Genomic DNA, 14,238 nt, shown 5'->3' with positions numbered 1-14,238 from the left:
TATGCACGATATTTTCCGTGAATATCTGGATAAATTTATGATTGTGTATTTGGATGATGTTTTGTTTTTTTCTGATGACTGGGAGTCCCATGTTCAGCAGGTCAGGAAGGTGTTTCAGGTCCTGCGGGCCAATTCTTTGTTTGTAAAAGGTTCAAAGTGTCTCTTTGGAGTCCAGAAGATTTCTTTTTTGGGGTATATTTTTTCCCCTTCTACTATTGAGATGGATCCCGTCAAGGTTCAGGCTATTTGTGACTGGACGCAGCCTACATCTCTTAAGAGTCTACAGAAGTTCTTGGGCTTTGCTAATTTTTATCGTCGTTTCATAACTAATTTTTCTAGTGTTGTTAAGCCTTTGACGGATTTGACTAAGAAGGGTGCTGATGTTGCTGATTGGTCTCCTGCGGCTGTGGAGGCCTTTCAGGAACTTAAGCGCCGGTTTTCTTCTGCTCCTGTGTTGCGTCAGCCAGATGTTTCGCTTCCTTTTCAGGTTGAGGTTGATGCTTCCGAGATTGGAGCGGGGGCGGTTTTGTCACAGAGAAGCTCCGATTGCTCAGTGATGAAGCCATGTGCGTTCTTTTCTAGAAAGTTTTCGCCCACTGAGCGGAATTATGATGTTGGTAATCGGGAGCTTTTGGCCATGAAGTGGGCATTTGAGGAGTGGCGTCATTGGCTTGAGGGTGCTAGACATCGTGTGGTGGTCTTGACTGATCACAAAAATCTGATTTACCTTGAGTCTGCCAAGCGTCTGAATCCTAGACAGGCTCGTTGGTCACTATTTTTCTCCCGTTTCGATTTTGTGGTTTCATACCTGCCAGGTTCAAAGAATGTGAAGGCGGATGCTCTTTCTAGGAGTTTTGTGCCTGACTCCCCTGGAAATTCTGAGCCCACTGGTATCCTTAGGGATGGGGTGATTTTGTCGGCTGTCTCCTCAGACTTGCGACGTGCTTTGCAGGAGTTTCAGGCGGATAAACCTGATCGTTGTCCGCCTGAAAGACTGTTTGTTCCGGATAATTGGACCAGTAGAGTCATCTCCGAGGTCCATTCTTCTGCGTTGGCAGGTCATCCTGGAATATTTGGTACTAGAGACTTGGTGGCCAGGTCTTTTTGGTGGCCTTCCTTGTCGAGGGATGTGCGTTCTTTTGTGCAGTCTTGTGAAGTTTGCGCTCGGGCTAAGCCTTGCTGTTCTCGGGCCAGTGGATTGTTGTCACCTTTGCCTATCCCGAAGAGGCCTTGGACGCACATTTTCATGGACTTTATTTCGGATCTCCCTGTCTCTCAAAAAATGTCCGTCATCTGGGTTGTGTGTGACCGCTTTTCTAAGATGGTTCATCTGGTACCCTTGCCTAAGTTACCTTCCTCCTCTGAGTTGGTCCCTCTGTTTTTTCAGAACGTGGTTCGTTTGCATGGGATTCCGGAGAACATCGTTTCTGACAGGGGATCCCAGTTTGTGTCTAGATTTTGGCGGACGTTCTGTGCTAAGATGGGCATTGATTTGTCCTTTTCGTCTGCATTCCATTCTCAGACGAATGGCCAGACGGAACGAACTAATCAGACCTTGGAAACTTATTTAAGGTGTTTTGTTTCTGCTGATCAAGATGACTGGGTTACCTTTTTGCCGCTTGCCGAATTTGCCCTTAATAATCGGGCTAGTTCTGCTACCTTGGTTTCTCCTTTCTTTTGTAATTCGGGGTTTCATCCTCGTTTTTCCTCTGGTCAGGTGGAGCCTTCTGATTGTCCTGGAGTGGACATGGTGGTGGATAGGTTGCATCAGATTTGGAGTCATGTGGTGGACAATTTGAAGTTGTCCCAGGAGAGGGCTCAGCAGTTTGCTAATCGCCGTCGCCGCGTGGGTCCTCGACTTCGTGTTGGGGACTTGGTGTGGTTGTCTTCTCGTTTTGTTCCTATGAAGGTCTCTTCTCCTAAGTTCAAGCCTCGGTTCATCGGTCCCTATAGGATCTTGGAAATTCTTAACCCTGTGTCGTTTCGTTTGGATCTCCCGGCATCGTTTGCTATTCATAATGTGTTCCATCGGTCGTTGTTGCGGAAGTATGAGGTACCTGTTGTTCCTTCGCTTGAGCCTCCTGCTCCGGTGCTGGTGGAGGGAGAATTGGAGTATGTTGTGGAGAAGATCTTGGATTCTCGTGTTTCCAGACGGAAACTCCAATATTTGGTCAAGTGGAAGGGTTATGGTCAGGAGGATAATTCTTGGGTGGTTGCCTCTGATGTTCATGCTGCTGATTTGGTCCGTGCATTTCATAGGGCTCATCCTGGTCGCCCTGGTGGTTCTCGTGAGGGTTCGGTGACCCCTCCTCAAGGGGGGGGGTACTGTTGTGGATTCTGTTTTTGGGCTCCCTCTGGTGGTTACAGATGGTACTGGGTGACTTGTGTTCTCTGCGGTCTCTGGTGTCCACCTGTTCTATCAGGATATGGGAGTTTCCTATTTAACCTGGCTTTCTTGTCATTTCCTCGCCGGCTAACAATGTAATCAGTGTGTCTTGTTACCTCTGCTTCCCGCTTCTGTAATCTTCAGGACAAGCTAAGTTTTTGATTTTCCTGTTCCACGTTTTGCTTAATTTTTGTCTTAGTCCAGCTTGCAGATATGTGATTCCTTTTTGCTGGTTGCTCTAGTGGGCTGATATTACTCCTCATGTTCCATGAGTTAGCACATGAGTTCAAGTAATTTCAGGATGGTTTTTTGTAGGGTTTTTCGCTGACCGCGCAGTTCACTTTTGTATCCTCTGCTATCTAGCTTTAGCGGGCCTCATTTTGCTGAATCTGTTTTCATAACTACGTATGTGCTTTCCTCTCATTTCACCGTCATTACATGTGGGGGGCTGCTATTTCTGTGGGGTGTTTCTCTGGAGGCAAGAGAGGTCTGTGTTTCTTCTAATAGGGGAAGTTAGTCCTTCGGCTGGTGCGAGACGTCTAGGAATCATCGTAGGCACGTTCCCCGGCTACAGCTAGTTGTGTGTTTAGGTTCAGGATCGCGGTCAGCTCAGTTTCCATCACCCTAGAGCTTGTTTTGTTTTTTGTGCTTGTCCTTTTGTGATCCCCTGCCATTGGGATCATGACAGTAACTAACAGTGAGTACTGGACTATGGGGTCATTCTTGGGGGAGGGAGGCTGTGCTGTATACTACATGTCTGTGCTATATACTACATGGCTGTTCTATATACTACGTGGGCCGTTTTATATACTAAGTGGGCTGTTATATGCTACGTGGGCTGTGCTATATACTAGATGGCTGTTCTGTAAACTACGTGGGCCGTGTTATATACTATGTGGCTGTGCTATATACTATATGGGCTGTTATATGCTACGTGGGCTGTTATATACTACATGGCTGTGTTATATGCTGCGTGGCTGTGCTATATACTACATGGGCTGTGTTATATACTACATGGCTGTGTTTATATGCGATCATGAATTGTGGCATGTGTTAAAGGGGGGGCCCACTGAGACTCTTTCGCCCGGGGCCCTCAAAAACCTGGAGCCGGCTCTGGGTGAGGCAAAAACTATTTTTTGCAATAAAACCGTCTTTTAGTGTGTGACGGCAGCCAAACATGAAAACCCGCTATAACGCCTCTTTCACAAGTCCTGATATTTCCGGTACAGGAGATGTCAGTGTCTGTGTGTAATACTTATGGCACACGTGTGCCGCATCAGTACCACAAGTACGGGGGCCAGGGAAGAAGCGTTGCAGTAAGCGCTGTTCCCCGGCGCCGGGTGCTGAACACGGCTCTTGTCATTCTCTCCTGCTCTGCTGGCGATCGGCGCAAGCAGGGGAGAATGATGACAGTTACATTTAACCCCTTCATGACCCAGCCTATTTTGACCTTAAAGACCTGGCCATTTTTTGCAATTCTGACCAGTGTCTCTTTATGAGGTAATAACTCAGAACGCTTCAACGAATCCTAGCGGTTCTGAGATTGTTTTTTTGTGACATATTGGGCTTCATGTTAGTGGTAAATTTAGGTCGATAATTTTTGTGTTTATTTGTGAAAAAAATGGAAATTTGGCTAAAATTTTGAAAATTTCGCAATTTTCAAATTTTGAATTTTTATTCTGTTAAACGAGAGAGTTATGTGACACAAAATAGTTAATAAATAATATTACCCACATGTCTACTTTACATTAGCGCAATTTTGGAAACAAATTTTTTTTTTTTGCTAGGAAGTTGTAAGGGTTAAATGTTGACCAGTGATTTCTCATTTTTACAGAAAAATTTACAAAACCATTTTTTTTAGGGACCACATTTGAAGTCAGTTTGAGGGGTCTATATGGCTGAAAATACCCAAAAGTGACACCATTCTAAAAACTGCACCCCTCAAGGTGCTCAAAACCACATTCAAGAAGTTTATTAACCCTTCAAGTGCTTCACAGCAGCAGAAGCAACATGGAAGGAAAAAATGAACATTTAACTTTTTAGTCACAAAAATGATCTTTTAGCAACAATTTTTTTATTTTCCCAATAGTAAAAAGAGAAACTGGACACCAAAAGTTATTGTACAATTTGTCCTGAGTACGCCAATACCCCATATGTGGGGGGGAACTACTGTTTGGGCTCACGACAGGGCTTGGAAGGGAAGGAGCGCCATTTGACTTTTTCAATTAAAAATTGGCTCCAATCTTTAGCGGACACCATGTCACAATTGGAGATCCCCTGTGTGCCTAAACATTGGAGCTCCCCCACAAGTGACCCCATTTTGGAAACTAGACCCCCAAGGAACTTATCTAGATGCATAGTGAGCACTTTGAATGCCCAGGTGCTTCACAAATTGATCTGTAGAAATGAAAAAGTACTTTTTTTTCACAAAAAAATTATTTTAGCCTCAATTTGTTCATTTCCACATGGGCAACAAGATGGATCATAAAATTTATTGGGCAATTTCTCCTGAGTACACTGATACGTCACATGTGGGGGTAAACCACTGTTTGGGCACACGGCCGGGCTTGGAAGGGAAGGAGAGCCATTTGACTTTTTGAATGAAAAATTAGCTCCAATCGTTAGCTGACACCATGTCGCGTTTGGAGAGCCCCTGTGTGCCTAAACATTTGAGCTCCCCCACATGTGACCCCATTTTGGAAACTAGACCTCCCATGGAACTAACCTGCTTCACAGAAGTTTATAACGCAGAGCCGTGAAAATAAAAAATCATTTTTCTTTCCTCAAAAATTATTTTTTAGCCCGCACTTTTTTATTTTCACAAGAGTAACAGGAGAAATTGGACCCCAAAAGTTGTTGTCCAGTTTGTCCTGAGTACGCTGATACCCCATATGTGGGGGGGAACCACTGTTTGGGCACACGTCGGGGCTCAGAAGGGAAGTAGTGACGTTTTGGAATGCAGACTTTGATGGAATGGTCTGCGGGCATCATGTTACGTTTGCAGAGCCACTGATGTGACTAAACAGTAGAAACCCCCCACAAGTGACCCTATTTTGAAAACTAGACCCCCAAGGAACTTATCTAGATATGTGGTGAGCACTTTGAACCCCCAAGTGCTTCACAGAAGTTTACAACGCAGAGCCGTGAAAATAAAAAAATAATTTTTCTTTCCTCAAAATGATGTTTTAGCAAGCAATGTTTTATTTTCACAAGGGTAACAGGAGAAATTGGACCCCAAAAGATGTTGCCCAGTTTGCACTGAGTATGCTGGTACCCCATATGTTGGGGTAAACCACTGTTTGGGCACACGTCAGGGCTTGGAAGGGAAGTAGTGACGCTTTGAAATGCAGACTTTGATGGAATGGTCTGCGGGCGTCATGTTGCATTTGCAGAGCCCCTGATGTGCCTAAACAGTAGAAACCCCCCACAAGTGACCCCATTTTGGAAACTAGACCCCCCAGGGAACTTATCTAGATATGTGGTGAGCACTTTGAACCCCCAAGTGCTTCACAGAAGTTCACAACGCAGAGCCTTGAAAATAAAAAAATCATTTTTCTTTCCTCAAAAATGATGTTTTAGCAAGCAATTTTTTATTTTCACAAGTGTAACTGGAGAAATTGGACCCCAATCATTATTGCTCAGTTTGTCCTGAGTACGCTGATACCCCATATGTGGGGGTAAACTACTGATTGGGCACACGTCGAGGCTCGGAAGGGAAGTAGTGGCGTTTTGAAATGCAGACTTTGATGGAATGGTCTGCGGGCATCACGTTGCATTTGCAGAGCCCCGGATGTGCCTAAGCAGTAAACCGCCCCCACAAGTAACCCTATTTTGGAAACTAGACCCCCAAAGGAACTTATCTGGATATGTGGTGAGCACTTTGAACCCCCAAGTGCTTCACAGAAGTTTATAACGCAGAGCCGTGAAAATAAAAAAATAATTTTTCTTTTCTCAAAAATGATGTTTTAGCAAGCAGTTTTTTATTTTCACAAGGGTAGCAGGAGAAATTGGACCCCAATAGTTGTTGCCCAGTTTGTCCCGAATATGCTGGTACCCCATATGTGGGGGTAAACCACTGTTTTGACGCACGTCGGGGCTTGGAAGGGAGGGAGCACCATTTGACTTTTTGAACGCAAGATTGGCTGGAATCAATGGTGGCGCCATGTTGCGTTTGGAGACCCCTGATGTGCCTAAACAGTGGAAACCCCTCAATTCTAACTCCAACACTAACCCCAACGCACCCCTAATCCTTATCCCAACTGTAGCCATAACCCTAATCACAACCCTAACCCCAACACACCCCTAACCACAGCCCTAACCCCAACACACCCCTAACCCTAATCCCAACCCTAACCATAATCCTAACCCTAATCCAAACCCTAACCCCAACAAACCCCTAACCACAACCCTAACCCCAACACACCCCTAACCATAACCCTAACCACAAGCCTAATCTTAACCCTATTTCCAACCCTAGCCCTAATTCCAACCCTAACTCTAATTCCAACCCTAACCCTAAGGCTATGTGCCCAAGTTGCGGATTCGTGTGAGATTTTTCCACACCATTTTTGAAAAATCCGCGGGTAAAAGGTACTTCGTTTTACCTGCGGACCGTGGATTTCCAGTGTTTTTTGTGCAGATTTCACCTGCGGATTCCTATTGAGGAACAGGTGTAAAACGCTGCGGAATCCGCGCAAAGAATTGACATGCTGCGGAAAATACAACACAGCGTTCCCGCGAGGTATCTTCCGCACCATGGGCACAGCGGATTTGGTTTTCCATAGGTTTACATGGAACTGTAAAGCTGAAGGAAAACTGCTACGAATCCGCAGCGGCCAATCTGCTGCGGATCCGCAGCCAAATCCGCACCGTGTGCACATAGCCTAATTCTAAGGGTATGTGCACACCATGCGGAAAATGCTGCGGATCCACAGCGTTTTCGCCGCTGCGGGTCCGCAGCAGTTTCCCATGAGTTTACAAAAAACACTGCGCACATGCTGCGGAAAAAACTGCGCGGAAACGCAGCGGTTTACATTCCACACATTTCACTTCTTTCTGCAGATTCTGCAGCGGTTTTACAACTGCTCCAATAGAAAACCGCAGTGAAATCCGCAGAAAAACCGCGCTAAATCCGCAATAAATCCGCAGCGGTTTTGCACTGTGGATTTATAAAAAACGCTGCGGAAAAATCCGCAGAGGACCAGAATACGTGTGCACATTCCTAACCCTAACCCTAACCCTAGTTCTAACTGTAGTGGAAAAAAAAATTCTTTATTTTATTATTGTCCCTACCTATGGGGGTGATAAAGGGGGGGGGAGTTATTTACTTTTTTTTTTTATTTTGATCACTGTCATAGGTTTTATCAAAATGTACATGGAACAAATCTGCCGGCCGGCAGATTCGGCGGGCGCACTGCGCATGCGCCCGCCATTTTGTAGAAGACGGACGGACTCCGGGAGGCCGGTAAGTATAAGGGGGGGGAGATCAGGGCACAGAGGGGGAGATCAGGGCACGGCGGGGAGATCAGGGCACGGGGGGTGGCATCGGAGCACGGGGGGAGTGGGCAGAAGGACGGGGGAGCGGAGCACAGGACAGGGGGGAGCGAAACATAGATCGGAGGGCTGGGGGGGCGATCAGTGGGGTGGGGTGGGCACACCAGTGTTTCCAGCCATGGCCGATGATATTGCAGCATCGGCCATGGCTGGATTGTAATATTTCACCAGTTTTTAAGTGAAATATTACAAATCGCTCTGATTGGCAGTTTCACTTTCAACAGCCAATCAGAGTGATTGTAGCCACGGAGGGGTGAAGCCACCCCCCCCCCCCTGGGCTAAACTACCACTCCCCCTGTCCCTGCAGATTGGGTGAAATTGGAGTTAACCCTTTCACCCGATCTGCAGGGACGCGATCTTTCCATGACGCCACATAGGCGTCATAAGTCGGATTGGCACCGACTTTCATGATGCCTATGTGGCGTCAAAGCTTGGGAAGGGGTTAACCCTTTAACAACCGCCGATGCGCCTTCTAACGGTGGCCCCTGTGCCCAGCTTTCTGCCCCTGTGCCCAGCTTTCAGCCCGTGTCCAGCGTTCTGCCCCTGTGCCCAGATTTCTGCCCCTGTGTCCAGCTTTCTGCCCCCCGTGTCCAGCTTTCTGCCCCCCGTGTCCAGCTTTCTGCCCCCCGTGTCCAGCTTTCTGCCCCCCAGTGTCCAGCTTTCTGCCCCTGTGTCCAGCAATCTGCCCCTGTGTCCAGCAATCTGCCCGTGTCCAGCTTTCTGCCCCTGTACCCAGCTTTCTGCCCGTGTGCAGCTTTCTGCCCGTGTCCAGCGTTCTGCCCGTGTGCCCAGATTTCTGCCCCTGTGCCCAGCTTTCTGCCCCCCCTGTGTCCAGCTTTCTGCCCCCCCTGTGTCCAGCTTTCTGCCCCCCGTGTCCAGCTTTATGCCCCCCCTGTGGCCAGCTTTCTGCCCCCCCCCTGTGTCCAGCTTTCTGCCCCCCCTGTGTCCAGCTCTCTGCCCCCTGTGTCCAGCTTTCTGCCCCCCCCGTGTCCAGCTTTCTGCCCCCCTGTGTCCAGCTTTCTGCCCCCCCGCGTCCAGTTTTCTGCCCCCACCTGTGTCCAGCTGTCTTCCCCCCCCCTGTTTCCAGCTTTCTGCCTCCCCTGTCCAGCTTTCTGCCCCCCCTGTGTCCAGCTTACTGCCCCCCCTGTGTCCAGCTTTCTGCCCCCCGTGTCCAGCTTTCTGCTCTCCCTAGTCCCATCTTTCTTGGGCACTAACACTATGGGGGATGCCCAGGGACTATCTGACTCTTCAATGACCCCTAAATGCAACATCTCTTGTATTTCTTGTCGCATCCCTTCTCGTACAGACTCAGGGACGCGGAAGGGGGGTTGTCGCATGGGGGTCTGATCCTGGGTCTCAACCTTGTGTTGTGCCAGGCGAGTGTACCCTGGTTTCCCCGAAAACATCCTCTGTCGCTGCCTCAACAACTCCTCCGCCTGCTGTCTCTCCCGGGGGCCTAGGTCTTCACCCAAGTGTACTTGGTCCCATGTTGTAGACTGAGTCCTTTCCCCTAAAGCATCAGGCAAGGGAAGTCTGGCTAAATCCTCTGCTTCAGGTGCACAGATGGCCACTACCTCTTCAGGGCACTCCCGATAGGGCTTCAGCATATTCACGTGGAACATGCGGATAACCCTGGGGTCGTCACAATCGGCGACATTATAGGTTGTGTCGGCTATTTTCCCCACTACCTGGTAGGGCCCCTGCCATGCAGCTTGGAACTTGTTCTGCCTGGTGGGCTGTAACACCAGGACCTTCTGTCCTATTTCCAAGGTGCGCTCTCTGGCTCTCCGATCGTACCATACGCGCTGGCACCGCTAGGCCACCTGCATGTTCCCACATACAGCTTGGGTCAGCTCCGGTAGTCAGTCCCGGAATTCCAGCACATAGGGTACAATAGGTACTCCTTCTATGATGCCCTCCCCTTCCCAGTGCTCCAGCACTAAGTCTAGGGGTCCCCTTACCCGTCTCCCGTATACCAGTTCGAACGGGGAGAACCCCGTGGATTCCTGGGGTACCTCCCGATAGGCAAACAAGAGGCGAGGCAAGAATTTCTCCCAGTCCCTGTAAGTCCTGGTAAAAGTCCCAATGAGTTGTTTTAACGTCCCGTTAAAGCGTTCACACAACCCATTGGTTTGCGGGTGGTACAGGGCGCTTCTAATGGACTTTACGCCGCACAGCTTCCACAGTTGGTTGGTCACCTCTGCTGTAAACTGGGTACCCTGGTCCGAGATAATCTCCCGGGGAAATCCAACCTGGAGCAGGGCAGCCGCCACCGTCTCTGCCAGTATGTTAGGTAACGCAACCGCCTCTGTATACTGTGTTGCATAATCTACCACTGTCAATATATACCTTTTCCCAGATGGACTGGGTTTGGCTAACGGCCCTATCGGATCGACTGCTACTCCATCTTGGCCAGCTCCACTTTGGTCTGCTCTGCCATTTCCATCTTGGCTAGCTCTATCCTGGTCCGCTCGGCCATCTTTTCCTTCAGATCAGTACGCACATCAGCCATCACCTCTCGTATGATTTCTACTGCAGGGTTTGGGCCATAGAACGCCAGTCTGTTCTTTACCTCCCTCTGGAATTCAGTCTCCTCCATGTTCACATTGGGGGGCGCTGCACTGTCGTGTTCCATGATGGCTGCTATCAAATCCGCTTTTGTTTTGTTGCTGGCGATCAACCCTCAGGCTTCCACCAGATCTTTTACTGTAGTCCTCTTTAACTTCTGGTAGTTGTTTTCCATTCATTCCTTTCCTCCTGTAGAAGGGGTATCATATCCCGCTGTCTGCCACCAGCGTAACGGGGTCTACCAAGCTGGAGTACCTCTTTCAGTACCACCCCGTTTTTCAGGGTATGTGCATACGTCAGGATTTCTTGCAGAAATTTTCCAGACAAAAACCGGACATTTCTGCCAGAAATCCGCATGCTTTTTTTTTCGCGTTTTTTGATGCGTTTTTTGTGCGTTTTTTTCCAAATGCTTAGAATTGCGGGAAAACGCAGAAAATCCGCAAAAATAATGAACATGCTCATTTTTTTTCCGCGATGCGTTTTTTTTGCGGAAAAAAACGCATCCATGTGCACAAAACATGCAGAATGCATTCTAAATGATAGAATGCATAATGTATGCGGTTTTAATGAGTTTTTATAGCGTTTTTAGCACGAAAAAAACACGAAAAAAACCTGAACGTGTGCACATGGCCTCAGGAGGTCCACTCTGCTTTGGCTGGAGTCTGAATGAAGGTCGCTGGCTGGAATTCCTTGATTACCTGGGAGCATATAAAATATCACTGCTTCTCCACGTATTTCCAGTCTGACAACACAGGGGGCAGGCCAATAGAAAAGCAGCAGGCCAGACATACATTACAATAGCCGCAGGGGGCCGGAGCCTGCCGATATTTACTGTGGGAATTACAAAGGTGGGGGGAAAACAGAAGGGGGATATCTTGTCCCCTCTGCCCAGGGACGCAGCCTGTGGGCTGATGCATATCACATGGAACCTATTATACATACATATAACTGCACAACATATTCTGAGTGCTGAGTGGTTCCGTAACAGCGCATTTATACCCTCCGGAGAATTTTTGCCTTTCGCGGAGTATGCCAGGAAGATTGCATTCCTGATCCAACAAGATAAGGTGCCCTTTGTGACCCCATACCCCTTCTGTAGCCTTGGAAGGATACAATCAGAACCCTACTCTGTCTCCAGGCCCCAGATCTATCTATATATTTCAGGACAGCCCTCCTCACATCTAGGGTGTGAAACTTCTCTTCCTCTGGAGTAGAATAATTACTAAAGAAGGAGGGAAGAATCATCTCCTGTGACTGGTGAAACTTTGCTGCCACCTTATGTAGGTATAATGGATCTGGTTTCAGTATAATCTTGTCTTGAGATACTAACAGGAAGGGAGGATCTATGGAAAGAGCCTGGATATCGCTACCTCTTCTGGCTGAAGTCAATACTACCAAAAGGGCTGTTTTTAATTATATGTATTTCAGGGAACCGGACTCTAATGGCTCAAATGGGGAATCTGTCAGGACCTCCAGATCTAAATTTAATTCCCAGGGAGAAACTCTAGAAATGTGAACCTGGTCACATTGTTCACAAGCTGCGATGAATCGAGAGACTCACCTATCTCCTGCCACATTATAACCATAAAGAGCCCCTAAGGCAGATACCTGGAACTTTAGTGTACTAACGGACAGACCCAGTTCTCTACCTCTCTGCAGAAATTCTAAACTAGGAGTGTGTTAATTAAGCCCTCCAAAAATCCCCTTAATTTTAATAACTGCCTCTCACGTTGCATGCCATCAAGTGGAGGCTCTCCACTCGAGGATGAAGGCATGGACCCTGAGAGACTAGATCCGGGATCGATGGGAGGACCCATGGGTCGGTCATGGACATGACCTGCAGCAAGGAGAACCAAGGCCTCTTGGGCCAGAATGGTGCGATGAGGATTATCCTTGCTTTCTCTTCCGTGATCTTTCTGATGACCAGAGGTAGCAGCATTATTGGCGAAAAGGCATATGCTAACTTGAACTGCCAAGAAGCTTGATGGGCATCCAATATCTCTGGATAATCTGCTGTATTCTGGGAGGCAAATCTCCCCACCTGCTTGTTCTTCTTTGTGGCATAAAGGTCTATTTGAGGAAGACCCCATAATTCCATGATCTTTCGGAATATGTGGCAGTTGAGACGCCATTCTCCTTGACGTAGCACATGACGGCTCATTAAGTCTGTTTTTGAGTTATCCTTTCCTTTGATATGGACCGCTGAGAGAGAAAGTAGATGGGTCTTGGCTAAACTGAAAATTTGTACCGCGGAAGACATCAGCTTCTTTGATCGTGTTCCGCCTTGTCGGTTCACATATGCAACCGCCATGGTGTTGTCTGACTGGATTCATACATGCGAACCTCAAAGCTGTGGAAGAGAATTATGTAATACTTGACTGACCGCGTTCAGCTCTTTCAAGTTTGATGAGTTCTGCATCTCCTCTATGTTTCACTGTCCCTGTGATAGGCTGTCCCCATTATGGGCGCCCCATCCTTCAGGACTAGCATCAGTAGTGATTACACTGTGTTCCAAATTATTATGCAAATTATATTTTTCTCGGATTTTCCTAAATAGTCGGTGCAAATGACAGTCAGTCTAATAAAAGTCATCACGCATTAGATTATACATCGAATTTTATTGAAGAAACCTCCCAATCATAACAGTATAATCTCCAAAATAAATAAAAACTCAAAATGCACTGTTCCAAATTATTAGGCACAGTAGAATTTCTATACATTTGATATGTTTAAAGAACTGAAAATGCTCATTTGTGGAATTTGCAGCATTAGGAGGTCACATTCACTGAACAAAACAGCTATTTAACTCCAAAACCTCCTAACAGGCCAAGTTACATTACATAGGAACCCTTCTTTGATATCACCTTCACAATTCTTGCATTCTTGAGTTTTTGGAGAGTTTCTGCTTGTACGTCTTTGCCTGAAGTCAGAATAGCCTCCCAGAGCTGCTGTTTTGATGTGAACTGTCTCCAACCCTCATAGATCTTTTGCTTGATGATACTCCAAAGGTTCTCTGTATGGTTGAGGTCAGGTGAAGATGGTGGCCACACCATGAGTTTATCTTCTTTTATGCCCATAGCAGCCAATGACTCAGAGGTATTCTTTGCAGTATGAGATGGTGCATTGTCATGCATGAAGATGATTTTGCTCCTGAAGGCACATTTCTGCTTTTTCGACCATGGAAAAAAGTTGTCAGTCAGAAACTCTACATACTTTGCAGAGGTCATTTTCACACCATCAGGAAAATTAAAGGGCCCTACCAGCTGTTTCTCATGATTCTGGCCAAAATCATGACTCCTCCACCTCCTTGCTGACGTCGCAGCCTTGTTGGGACATTGTGGCCTCCACCGACCATCCACTTCTCCATCCATCTGGACCATCCAGGGTTGCTCGACACTCATCAGTAAACAAGACTGTTTGAAAATTAGTCGTCATGTATGTCTGGACCCACTGCAACCATTTCGGCTTGTGAACACTGTTCAGGGGTGGCCGAATAGTAGGTTTATGAACCAAAGCAAGCCTTTGAAGGATCATACACCTTGAGATTCGAGGGACTTCAGAGGCTCCAGGAGCTTCAAATATCTGTTTGCTGGTTTGTAATGGCTTTTTAGCAACTGGTCTCTTAATCCGATGAACTTGCCTGGCAGAAACCTTCCTCATTCTGCCTTTATCAGCACAAACATGTCTGTGCTCAGATTCAGCCACAAATCTCTTAACTGTACGATGATCAC

The sequence above is a fragment of the Ranitomeya imitator genome, chromosome 2 (assembly GCF_032444005.1).
Source record: "Ranitomeya imitator isolate aRanImi1 chromosome 2, aRanImi1.pri, whole genome shotgun sequence".
Lineage (NCBI taxonomy): Eukaryota > Metazoa > Chordata > Amphibia > Anura > Dendrobatidae > Ranitomeya > Ranitomeya imitator.
The sequence above is the reverse complement of the archived record's forward strand: the minus strand, read 5'-3'. Positions refer to the sequence as shown.